The sequence below is a fragment of the Macrotis lagotis genome, chromosome 1, assembly GCF_037893015.1.
Source record: "Macrotis lagotis isolate mMagLag1 chromosome 1, bilby.v1.9.chrom.fasta, whole genome shotgun sequence".
Classification (NCBI taxonomy): Eukaryota; Metazoa; Chordata; class Mammalia; order Peramelemorphia; family Peramelidae; genus Macrotis; species Macrotis lagotis.
Genome location: NC_133658.1, coordinates 625,419,185 through 625,433,370, shown reverse-complemented (window position 1 = coordinate 625,433,370; position 14,186 = coordinate 625,419,185). Strand labels below are relative to the sequence as shown.

At 34.0% G+C, this 14,186-nt stretch overlaps 1 protein-coding gene across 1 annotated transcript in view; it reads right to left on the bottom strand.

Annotated features, from left to right (window-relative positions):
- HNMT (histamine N-methyltransferase) overlaps window positions 1–14,186 on the bottom strand; it is a 49,129-nt gene that overhangs the window by 26,675 nt on the left and 8,268 nt on the right. The window lies entirely within an intron of this gene.

Sequence of the window (14,186 nt, the reverse complement as noted above, 5' to 3'; positions counted from 1 at the left end):
ATATTATTTCAGGGCTTCATTATACCTTTTCTGTGTCCCAGACCTGTGCTGATCTGGTGAAGATTATGGATCCCTTCTTAGAATAGTATTTTTAGATACATAAAGTAAAATTCCCAGAAAAACAATGAAAAATAATAATATTGAAATAAAGTTGTAATTTTTCCTCTATTCAAGTTCATGGGCCCCTTGAAATCTGTTCCAGGTTAGTCTCATGGACCTATGAATTATTATTAAGATCAAGTTGCAGGTTGTGGCTGCTGGCTGCTCTCATAGATAGCAGGTTGTCAACTTGATGGCAGTTAAAGTGAACTACCAGGACATCTGAGAATATGAACTAGTCATTTTGTTACCTAACTTGTCTTGCCAGTAGGAAAATACAAATACCATATTTCTAAATCCATTCAATTCTGTGTTTCTGGGTGAGGATTTGATTTTATCACTGTCACCTACTCTGCAAACCTCTCCACCTTCCTCATTGAAGCTAATGGAAACTAATGAAGAACAGAATCCTAGTATGTGTGAAAATTTAGCTCAAAAGGATCAATATGTAGGAAAGTCAGGTCTATACAGGGATGAAATCAGTAAATGACTGCCCATATGGAATGATTTAAGTGGTGCCAAGAAGTCCCATCAGTCCACAACTATATTTCCTCAAAGCTGTTATTGATAGTTAAGCTTTTATCATTTGAGTTTGATAGATATAGAAATAATACCTGTGTTTTCATTGATAAAGGGAATTCTTGATAAAGAAACTCCTTCAACCAATATAGGTTGGTTTCTTTCCTGAAACTCATCATCTTAGAGAGCTAGCTACTTAAAAAAACAGCCAAGTGAAGTGACTTTTCCACAGTCACACAACCAATATGTCAGAAAGGAGACTTGAACTCAAGTCTTTCTCATTTTGATGTTAGCTCCTTTTCCATTCAACTGTTGTCCATATTTTATGATTTAAGAAGTACCAGGACAAGACTTTCAATTTGAAACAATCTCTTCTCTCATTCTTTATTGACCCTTAAATGAGACCATTTGGGCCTCATGTCTTTAAGATATTCACACTGATCCTTCTTAATCTGAAAAAGGAGAAAAGAAGGCAAGCATTAATTATCTATGCTGTGCTGTACACTCTACTAAGTCCTTCACAAATATTATCGTACTTGATCATCCCAGCAACCCTGTGAGATGCCATTATTGTCATCATTTAATTGTTGAGGAAACTGATGACAGAGGTTGCATCTTATCTAGAGTGACTCAGTCAGTCTCTGTGTCTTTAACAATCTGAAGCCGGATTTGAACCTCAGGTCTTACTGACTACAGTCCTAGTACTCTATTCTCTGAGCCAACTAGTTGATAAAACTATAAAGGTTCCTAGTTAATATCTTGATGCGAATTTGTTTACGAGTGACAATAACCTGAGAGCAAATAGAGAAACAAAGTAGTTCATATGACTGAAAAAAAATTGAAGATTTATGAAAACAGAAAAGGTTGTACAGAAAGTCTGTTATGGCAGCCAAGGAGGTAAATTGTCTAAATAATTTTGGGCCAACTAATAGTTAAGAACAAATGATAGATAAGGTCCATATGATATCGCTTTGAAAATCACTCACTGACCTTTCCTCCTCTTTCTCTCTCCTTCCTCAGTCCTTGAGACTAATAGATTGGAGACTTGAGATTTATAGATTTAAAACTGGAAGGAATATTAAAGATTATCTATTCCAATCTTAGGGATTATCTCTTACAATTTCTTCATTTTGAAGACAAATAACTAAGGCCCAGAATGTTTTAGTGGAAAGAACAAGGTGTAAAATAAAATTCTGTAACCTGCAGTATAAATATAAATATGCCAGAAACAAGTTTTGTTACTTTAAGACTATTTTAATACAGACATTTCTTTTAGAGTGAACAAAATAGATAGAGCTATACCATGACTCTTAAAATCTCAAGCACAGTTAGTTTGATGAAAATTTCTCAAATTCTTGAATAAAGAATATTCATAATTAAGATAAAACAAGAATCCAGATTTTAGATAATAGCTGACTAAATAGTTAGGTTCCTCAAATCAAGCAATGGCCACTTAAACATTTTGCCACCCTCTTAGACAATCATTTCTCCTAAATGTTTTTGTTTTTTACATCTCCAATATTTTTCTTTTTCCCTTGGTCAAAGGTGAACAAAAGAGATACTTCCATTAACTGAGGTAAACAAAGGGGTTTCCTCATTAACCAGGGTGGATCATTACCTCCACCCATTAAGAGCATGAGAAAAAGAATCTCTTATATCACAACACAAAGACAGTTAAGACCTGACTATAAATCCAAGGCACTTGTTTCCAAGTAAAATAATAAACTGCATCCACTGCTAGGACTCTATGCTTTTTCTTCCTCCTTTTCTTCTTCATTTCAAGGAGTGTTCTCTAGAAAGGCTAAAAGGATATACTGGGAAATATATCCAATGGTATGTTGATACATATTTAACAACTGATTCTTCAAGAAAAAAAATTCCTAACATATTTTTAAGCCTAATCTACATCATTAACATTTTCTTCATCACTTTCCTAAGTCTAGACAATCAACAAAAAAATAGACAATAAACCCAGTCCTGATTTGTAGCATTTGCTGATTTCTAAGATTTAATTGCTCCCAGTGAAAATTTAACAATCAGATCTCACTAGCCTATAGGATTCAGCACTCTGAATACATAACGTTAATGTTAAATCAATAGATATCAATATAATTTGATACTTATGTGCCATTCATGATTTAACAAATCTATGGGAGGATGAGAAAAATAGAAACCAGTATTCTATAGAAGAACTGGAGGTATTGCTTCCCTTACCTTAAAAAAGCAAATTAGTGGCAGTCTACAGCAAAATTCAAAATTCCTTTTCCTGAAGCACCAAAAGATGAATCACATTTTGTCTTCTTTTTCTGAAACTTGGAGAGTGTTTGCTTTCATGTACCTGAACTAGATATTGTGGGTCTGTATGTTAGAAGATGCAAGCTGCAAAAATTCAGACCTTAATGCATCATTCACAGTCAGTTGCATCGATTTCACTATATTCTGAGCTCAGTGGTTCTTACTAGAAATTCATTAATAGAAGATATATGGCATATGATCCTGGAGATAGGACTGAAGGATAGAGAGTGTTCCTAAATATATCAAGTCAAAGAAACAAAGAAGCTATTTCTTCTTAATTGTCCTGACCAAAGTATGTATCTATGAAGTCTTTTAGCATTTACTGTCTGTTCTAACTGTTCTAGTACTTAGTATATGCTATTTTGTATTATAAACTGTTTCAATCATTTATCTCCTATCTTTCAAAGAAAGCCTAGTGCTAGGTATTTAGCTAGTCAATCAAAAAGAGCATGAAGTGTGAAAAAATTGCATGATGTCAATGTTTAAGATGGTCAGGACTCATAGATTTAGGGTAAGAAAGAATACTAACTACAAGTTTCTACATTATCCATATCTGACTCCTCAGCCAACCTCTTCCTATAACTAAACTTTGTAATCCTCTGATTTCTGTTTCTCTACTCTCCTATCTGTTCAGTCCAACTTTATAGCCCTTCAAATCTTGATTCACCCTTGAGGATGTCTTCTACTGTACATGGTTGTTTGGTTTGTTTGTTTGTTTGTTTTGATTGTTTTTTGAAACTCCTAGACACAAGTACAAAAGTAAAAATGGAACAGCACCTAAGTTCAAGGAGCTTATACTTCCTCAAATGTGTCAATATTAAATATATACAAAATAATTTTGAGGAATGGGTAAGGTTACTAACAACTGGAAGCAATTAGCAAAGACTCCTTAAGAGGGAGGACTTCAGTCAAACTTTGGAGGAAGCTACAAATGCTATGACATAGGAGAGGAGGAGAATGTATTCCAGGCATGGGGTAGATGGGGAGGCAGCAGAAAAGGGTAGGAAGGTAGGAAGGAGGTCAGGCAGCTGGGAGAAAGGCATGGAGTACGGTACCTAATAGGAAACAGGTCACTGCATTTGGAACACAGATGATGAGGAAGGGGAAAGATAATAAGAAATCGGTCTGTATAAATAGATTGGTACCAAACTGCAAAGGATTTTAAATGCCAAATACAAGGGTTTGTATTTTTATCACTAGACAATGGAAGGCATTTAACTGAAACGTTTTATACAGAAAAGTGAATGGTCAAAGCTGTGCAACAATGTCTCAGTTCTATGTAGCATTAATTGCAAGAAAGGAGAGATAGGAAATAGAACAAATAGAAAGTTAGAGCATCACTTCAGCAAGAAGTGGTGAGGACAGACTTTTGAATGTGTGTAGCACAGTATCTGTAGGTACTTATGTAGGTATGTAGGAATTTAATAAAGGATTATTGAATGATTGAATAGAGAGAAGTGGCACATGCAAGAGACATAAGGAAGCAAATGTGTCAAGTCTTGGCAAATGCTTAGACATGGGAAGGGTGATGAGGAAGAATAAAATTCAAAGATGATGACATGATGGTGAATTCAGCTGATTCTTAAGTACAGCGTAGTAAGATCCTTTATTGAAATAGAGGTTAGTTGAGGAATGGTTTAACAAGTTATGATGCATGAATATTATGGAATACTATTGTTCTCTAAGAAAATATAAATGGTCAGATTCTAGAGAAGCATGGAAGAAATTACAGGATATGATGTGGAGCTAAGGGAGCAGAACCAAGAGAACAATGTACACATTAATAACAACATTGTGAGATGATCAACCCTGATGGATGCAGCTGCTCTCAGCAGTTCAGAGAACTAGGACAATCCTATTAGACCTATGACTAATGGGCAATGCTATCCCCATCCAGAGGAAGAAAAACAAAACACAAAAAAATCCCTTCAGAATCTGAGGAACATTACATTCATTCTTTTTTTTTTAGTTTTTGCAAGGCAATGGGGTTAAGTGGCTTGCCCAAGCCACATGTCTAGGTAATTATTAAGTGTCTGAGGCCAGATTTGAACTCAGGTACTCCTGACTCCAAGGCCAGTGCTTTATCCATTGTGCCACCTAGCTGTCCCTTACATTCATTTTTTTAAAAAAATCTCTTATGTATTTCTTTCCCTTAATCCTAATTCCTCTTACTGAAAATGGCTAACCTATAAACATGCTTAGCATATATGTGTAAGTATAATATTAACCTGACTGTCATGAGGGGAGGGGGAAGGAAAGGAGGGTGGAAGGAAATTTTGTAATTTAGAAATATACATTGGCATATGGATGAATGTTAAAAAAATTTCATAACATGTATTTGGAAAAGTAAGGAAGAGAGAGGAGAGAGGAGAGAGAGAGAGAGAGAGAGAGAGAGAGAGAGAGAGAGACAGAGACAGAGACAGAGACAGAGAGAGAGAGACAGAGAAGAAAGAAAAGAATAGAAGTTAGTAGCATAAAACACTACTTCAACTTCCTCTATTAATTGAAATTTGACTCTTTCCACACTGGCAGCCTTTCTTAACCCTAGCCATTCCCCTCTCCTACCTTCCATGTAACCTGAAGCTAGAGTCCTTAATGGGAGCAAATTTCCAGGCCATTGCTTTGCTACCATCATCCAGACAACTCTCCTTTGAACTTCATTGTATCTGGTTAGTCAAATTCTACACAATTATAGACCCAGCAATGAAAGAGATTCAGTACAAGAAAAAGAAAAAAATGGAAAGAAGCCATTTATTGTTTCTGAGCATAATTTTTCATGACAGAAGCCATGATATTTAATCCATTATCCAGCATGTTCATTTTCTATAAATGACCTATAAAGTTGAAGCACAGTATAAAAGGGAAATCTGAAACCTCTGATATAATAATTTTTGACAATTTTAGAATAAATAAAAAAAGACATTTTGGATGAATGTAAGTATGCTTTTATTGTTCATTCTGAAACCATCTGGGACCCACACATCTGAGATTCAAAAAGTTGTGTGCAAATATAATGAATCAATATTTGTTTGTGTGTGTGTGTGTGTGTGTGTTATTCTTACTGGAATCATATCTTTATACCATGGTCACTCAATAAACACTAATTGATGAGGATTTTAACAGCTCTAGATTGGCAAAATATGTGACCTTTCACACTTTTAGAAGACACAAAAACCCGAAGTTATTTGAGTGAACAAAAACCTTATTAAACAGTGACACATTTTAGTGTTTCCTCTAAAGGAACAGAATCTGCAAAGACAGATGGAAAGGGTAACAAATAACAATGGTTTGAGTATTTTTTTTAATTCACCATTTCCTCTTCCCTCTCTTCCAATCTTTGGTCAATAACAAAGCAAATTAAGTAATGCAGAGCCTACTATCTAAAAATTAGGGGAATGTCATGATTAAATAGCTGTGTTGCTTTCATTTATTAGTATTTGCCAAATACTACCATATAGAAAATACAAATATGTGTTAATTTAACCTGATAGTCTTACAGTATATCATCCAAGTAGCCACTGTTCATTTTTAATATTCTTCTCCCTAATCCAAATCACTTTGTGTCATAATTTAACCTGTGGTCTTAATTGACTCAGCTAGTTCTTTTATATGTAAATGAATGTCCTGAGGCATTTATAGTCAAATATGTGGCAGCTTGTATTATCAACAATTTGGCATTTAGGCCATTGGAATTATTTAAACTCTCCGGGATAATTACCTTTTAAAGGCTACTACAATGTTCACCATTTAGTTTCTAATTAAACATGTTAAATAAAGGGACAGCTTAGAACAGTAGTTGCTTTGTAGAGCAGTGGATGGCTTCTAATTTTAAAGGTAAGGAACCCTAGTTTTAGAACTGGAAAGGATCTTTAGGGATCATCTGATCCAATGGTATCAACCTGAAAAAGAAAGGGAGTAGGGACTAGGGGCCATTGATTCATGTCACATATTGACAGCTTTAAAAAAAATAATGCCATCTATGTTTTATTGTATTTTTATTTTGCTATTTCTCAATATTTCTCAATATGATTTTTAGACCTTACTAAGGCCTGCATGTTCGATGTCTATATTCTTGTACAATCTTATCCCACAACATATCCTCAGGAGGACCCAGAAGTCTAGCAAGATAAAAATAATTTGGAATTTGGACAGGTAGTAAATAAATTGCAGAGCAAGGATTTGAAACTGAGTCTTATCATCAATTCTTGTATTCTTTCCACTGTAACCAGTCATTACCACAAAAGGCAGAGATGGCATAGACTACAGACTGACAAAACTATTCTGATTTGAATAAACAGGGGGACTAGAGAAAGATATCTGCAAGGGCAGAGGGATAAACATTGATTTTTGGCAAAATTCAGAATAAAATGTTAAAGAGATGGTTAATGAAAACATAGAAAAGGAAGCAATCATCAAAAACAGCCAGTATGACTTGATAAAGATTACGTTAGTCTCATTCAATTTCTGTTACTGAGATGGTTACTATTAGATCAAGGAAACCCATCAACTACAATTTGTCAGGATTTTAATATAGCATTTGACAATCTCCTGGCAGGTAGGTGGCAGAGTAGAGTGAAGACTCAATTTCCTGAGTTCAAATTTTGCCTCAGCCATTAGTTGTGTGACCCTGAGCAAGTCACTTAATCCCATTTCTCTCAATTTTGTCATCTGTAAAATGAACTGGAGAAGGATATGGAAGTCCACTCCAGTTTTTCCAGTTAGGAACATTTGAAATGGGATCTTGAAGGGTAGAGCAGAACTGAAGCAAATACATCACATATACAAGAGTGGCAATCATGACGGGGGAAATTATGCACACATGCTTTTAAATGTATTCTGAACTACACTTTCTTAAGTCTAGATGATCAACAAAATAGTAAATCAAGCAAAGATTTTTAGTTGACCAGTTTTTTTGGTGTAAATTCTCACAATGAAAATTTGACAATGGAATTTTTGGTTAAAGTAATCTCCAAAATACTCTTGCTGCTAGGTCATTAGCAAAAGTCATAAAGTCATAAAGGGGAAGATAAGGAAAATTCAGGCAAAGTTATCATTAAAATTTCCTTTTAAGTAATCTCTTCTTTAAGGGTTTATAAATTATTTTAATGATATGGACAAATGAATTAGCAAATTAATAAAATGAAAGGTTTTTCTAACTGATATCCTGGATCCCTTTTGGCCCTAAATATCCAAAGTGACAATTCTTGTCTAGAGGGTTTCCAAATAGTGGTTTTAAATTTGATACAATCTTAGAATTCTTATAGATCTGAGTGACTTTGAGTAAGTTGCTTAGTCTCTCTGACCCTGGGTTTTCTCATAGGTTGTTGTGAAGATGAATTAATAAAAAGCAGATGAAAGACATTAAAATTGTTTAGAAAATCATTATTATATTATTAGTAGTATCCTGTGGGGAAGGGAGCTCTGGGTCTGTACTTCCATTTTTGTAAGCAACTTCTGGTAAGAAAACTGGTAAAATACACAACTACTTAAGATATGAAGATTCATAGTCACAGAGTTGCCTGAGGACTCTGAAATGTAAATTATCTTGCCAAGGTTACAAAGTCAATATATATCAGATAGGTCTTCAACTGAGATCTTCACGACTCTTAGGCCAGTCCTCATCATCAAGTAATATTGCTTCTCTAGCATCTTATTGTTAACAGCACTGGTTTCCAGCTACTATAAAACAGAAAGATTTATAAATCTGTGCTTAGTTCATTTAACCATATCATTTCAAAATATGGGTGAAGGCTTTAGATTTTTTATCTGGGTGGATGAGAGGAGGAGATAATTATTGTATTACATGCTATATTCAAATTATTCTTTATCTTGTGTCTATTACAAGTTCCAACCTAGGATTTCAGAATCTGGATTACCAGAGAAAATAATTTAGATTATAAGTGTGGAACCAGAAGATGTTTAATCTGATTTAGCCTGAAGTAAAACATGTATTCATCTCTTATGTAGGTATTCTATTCTTTTCTTGGTATTTCAGTAGTGATGTAGTTTTGTCCATGTGGAAAATTTGCAGCAGAATATTAAAATGGCTATACAGTCCAAAGGGAAGAACTGTAAATAAACATTCAGAGTCAAAAGAGCATTGACATTTGCTTTCAAATGTCTCTTGGCATTTGGCTCCTGAAAACTTTTGCTCTAAAATTGTGAAAGTGAATTAAGCTGTTGGAAGATACCAACAAAAAACACCTTATGGAACAGAAACATTAAGAAAGATGACTTAGGGGGTGGCTAGGTGGAGCAGTGGATAGAGCACCGGCCCTGGAGTCAGGAGTACCTGAGTTCAAATATGACCTCACAAACTTAATTATCTAGTTGTGTGGCCTTGGGCAAGCTACTTAATCCCATTGCCTTGCAAAAACAAAAAAATAAGATGACTTACATGAAACAGAAAAGGGCAGCTAAATTGACAAATTAGATACACCAGAGAGAAATTCGAAAAATTATATATATATATATATATATATATACATACATATTTATATTTTATATATACACATATTTCTAAAAATTGGATTTTGTTTTCATTTTCAATTTATAAATGGTTTCATTTACATATTAGTCTAATTTCTCTGGCAATATATACAAAGATCCAAAAGAAGATAATGAAGTACAGCTATTATATTTTTGCAAATCTCAGTGTTAAGTTCCTTAAAGATTGGCTCTCTTTTCTCTGTGTTAATTGTTTCAATTAAATACAGGTTGGCTCTTTTTTCCCCCCTATGTTAATGCTTCAAAATTATAAACTTTAAGGATTCTGATGTTGCCTTTAGTTGCCTATATGCCATCTATCTATCTATCTATCTATCTAATCTATATGCACATATGTGTATATATTATATATGATATTCATATATAATACATACATATACATTATATGATATTCATATATATCATAAATACACATATATAGGTTTTATCCAAAGGAAAAAAAGTGAATGTGAACACGGCTGACTTTTCAAAGAGATGGTTCAGAGCCATTGGGAAATCTCTATCCTCCAAAAATTGTTCACTGAGAAATGACAAATGCTTCATCATAATTTTATCCCTTTAGCTTAAGATTTTTAAAAGAAGTATCCATGAGCTAAGTTCCATAACACTATCAAGGCATTTTGGGCAGCTAAGTGGTCAAGTAGATAGAATATCAGGCATGGAATCAAATTTCACCTTAGATAGTATTTAGCTATTGGACAAGTAACTTAACCTCTTTACTTCAGTTTCCTTAGCTGTAAAAAAGGATCTGGAGAAGGAAATGGAAAAATTATTCCAGTATCTCTGTCAAGAAAACCTAAACAAGGTCATGAAGAGTTGGACATGACTGAAAAATGAAAAATCAGTAATTTTTTATAAAGTGATATGAATAAAAGACCTGAAGCTTTGATAGGAAAGAGATAGGTAGGGGAGGGAAGGTTGAAGAGGACATTGAATACATGATAAAAAAAAAAAACAAAGACAGTATTGAAGGTTGAAAAAGTACAAGGATAATATAAGCTTGGAAACTCCAAAGATAAGCTTTGGCTCCACAATTCTACCTTTAAGTGCATAAATGATATATTTTTTAAAGAAACATCCAGATTCACTCTAATAATGTTTTCATGAATTCATTTTAAGATATTGTATTTCCTCCTTGTCACCACCTTTGCTTCCCAATATATCTGCTGATTTTTCATATTAAATTTTTTTCCCATTGTTTCTGGGCTTTTGTTGTTGGATGTTTTTGGCTCATGCAACTTCTTTCTACCAATCTACAACATAAGGAGATTTTACTCGAAAGAAAGAAGACATAGTTGCCACACAATGGCATGAGCCTCTACCCCTGATGCAGCTTTCTGACCAACTAGTGACAAGCTTTGTGTAGTCTACTTTCTTAGCTATAATGGGAGCCTAAGACTATGAAAAACCATGCTCTGAGGACCTACTGTCAAAAGTAATGTTTCCAAATGGAGATGAAGTCCAGAGAGGCAAAATGTCACTAAAGACTCATAGCATATCCTTTCCCTTTCTGTGTTATGGCAAAGTAAATCTTGTTTTGTTGACTGTTCAATGACTTGGATTAATCCATTTCAAATCAATATTGAACCTAAATTAAGAGAGTGTGCTGTGACAGTCATATGTACAACACTGAGTTATAACCTAAAGTGTTTTCCTGTTTTCCTGTTTTCTCTAACCATCAATAAAACATTGCTAAATTATATATATATATATATATATATATATATATATATATATATATATATATATATAAAAGTCTTAATAGCTATACAGAATGTGACAAAACACTTAAGGAAATACCCTTTCTTACCTTTAATGCTCCCTTCCCTACCCCCACTCCCACTCTTTCTTTTTTTTTCTTTCTCTCCTTCCTTCTCTCTCTTTGCTAATAGTGCTTCTTTAAACTATATATACTATTCTGTCTTTAAACACAATATTTCTATATCCTTCATGGATCAATGATTTCAGTGGTATGGATACAAATAGGTTCTAATCCCAGCTCTCCTCTTTGCTTCTTGTGTGACCTTGAGCAAGTTACACATTCTCTGGGCCTCAGTTTCCTCATCTATACAGGAGTTAGATTCTATAATCTCTAGTTACCTCATTTATTCCTACCAACTTTAAATCCTATGACCTAACAACACTTTGAATTTCAGTCCTGTTATATCTTAGTCGAAGGTATTCTTGAGCTGCTATGGACAAAAATTACCTATTGTTCATCTTTCTTTTGATTACACTTTCCTAATTTACCTAGGCTGATTCTCAGAAGAAAAATTTATGGTTCATTTTAAGCAGTTTCATCTGACCTGCAAGCATATATAAATTGATAAGTACCATGCTAAGTGTTGAAGATTTAAAAAAAATAGCAAAATCAGTTTGGCTTCAAGGAGTTTACATTTTAAAGACAAAGGCAATATGAATATAAATAGCTACATGTGAGATAAATCCAGATAGAAAATAACCTTAAATGTTAAGGCACTAGCAATTAGAGGAACTAGGAAGAGTCTACTGAAGAAGGTTGGCAATTGGCAAAGCTTTTGGGTCCTGTCCTCACCATAATGATATTATCAGAGAAGGATTTTGCTGAGTCAAATAGTAAAAAGTTCATTATTTACATTAACAAATTTAGGTTTCATTTGATATCTTTAAAAATTATCATAATTAGAAAGACTTTAGGCTCTAAACCTTAATGACTTAATCAAATATTTTCTAATGGGCTGCAGAGTAATACTGCAACAGAAACTTTTATTCATTGAGCAGGCTTTGGTATCTTTCCAACAGGAAAAGCACTACTCTTGGCTTATTCCTCTTCTTCTGATATAACTTTATGCCATTAAAATTATTTTTTATTCCCTTTGAGTTATAAGAGATAAGGAACAATTCTGTGGATTTAAAAGGCTCTCTAGGTATTTAGTCACTCTCTAACTCTGCATCACAACTATGTAGGTGGTAATCAAGTCAAGTGAGGACTGGAGACCTTGGGACTTGGGAAGGTTGCTTTTCTTCACCTTGCAGACTGAAAATTTTGGCTTGCCTTTGCCCAGAGTTACATATTGATTCCTATCATTTATGACCCCTACCCAATCTTCTCACTCTCAGATTAACAGACCTTTTTTTAGTGGGCGGGGGGTTTACATTGCTCCAATTACCTTGTTGTTTCTCTTTATAAACCATGTCTTATTTTAACAAATTAGAATTTGGGGGTATTATTGTTTCAATAGTGTTCTTATAGAATGGGAGCAAAATTAACACAAAAGACATTTCTTAAAAATCTACTTTGATCATTGCAAATCATTTTATTCTTGATATAGTGAAGTCAAAGGTTACATTTTATATTTGCTTAGGCCAATGCTCTACATGGGAAGATAAGATTATGGGATTCTGGTTCAGATTCTTCCATTGACTCACTAGGTGACCTTGAACACATCTCTTAGGAAATTGAAAACCAGAGGAGTTATCTTGATTTCATCCAGGAAGCTAGGTTAGACAATGGTAAAATGGTACAAGGGGCGGCTAGGTAGCATAGTGGATAAAGCACCGGCCTTGGAGTCAGGAGTACCTGGGTTCAAATCCGGTCTCAGACACTTAATAATTACCTAGCTGTGTGGCCTTGGGCAAGCCACGTAACCCCATTTGCCTTGCAAAAAAAAATGGTACACAACATGAAGTCAGGAAAGCCTAAGTTCCCATCCATAAAATGGAAATGGAAAGCAAATGGATTAGAAATAAGAATTCAACAAGATGTTGTTTACAAGAGACACACTTGAAACAGAAAGACACACACAGACAATTAAAATAAGGAGCTGGAGAAGAATATATATTATGCTTTCAGTTAAGGTTTAAAAAAAGGCAGGGGTGCCAATCCTGATCTCAGACAAAGCAAAAGTAAAAGTAGACCTAATTAAAAGGGATAAGCAGGGAAACTACATTTTAATAAAAGGTACCATAGTCAATGAAATAATATCAAACTTTATTATAACAAGTTTCTCAGATAATAGACTCCTTTCTCAAATATGTAGAGAACTGATAAAAATAAGAGCCATTTCCTATTAGATCATGGCCAAATGATATGAACAGGTACTTTTCAGAAGAAAAATCAAAGCTATCATTAATTATATGAAAAATGCTCTAAATTACTATTAATTTAAAAAAATTCTGTTTTACTAACCCTCATTTAACAGGAATTGCTAGAGAGGATATGGGAAAATAGGTATAATAATGAACTGTTGGTGAAGTTATAAATTGATCCAACCATTCTGTCACATAATTTGGTACTATGCTCAGAGAAATAAAAAAATGTTCACACCCTTTGACCTAGTAATACTGCTACTAAGGTTGTATTATAAAACAAATCCAAGAAAAAGAAAAAGAAAATAATACTATACTCTATCCTATCCTATAATATTTATATATTCTATAATATTTATAGAAGCCCTTTTATAAGTGTAAAAAATGGAAAGGCTGGGTATGAGAGGAACTGAAGGGAGAAACAGAATTTGAAAACTCAATTGTTTTGGATTTTATAAAAAAAAATATGGACACGGAAGAGGGGAGAAAACAAGAGAAGACCTGAGTTACAGATCTTTGAACCTGTGATTTTCTGTGATTTCATGTATATACATATATAAGTATTTTTGTGTGTATGTATATATGTGTGTGTGTGTGTGTGTGTGTGTGTGTGTGTGTGTGTGTGTGTGTATTCATATGGGTTATACTATGGCATTGGCTCAGGCTCACAATAGATTAATAAAAATCAGCTGAAATCT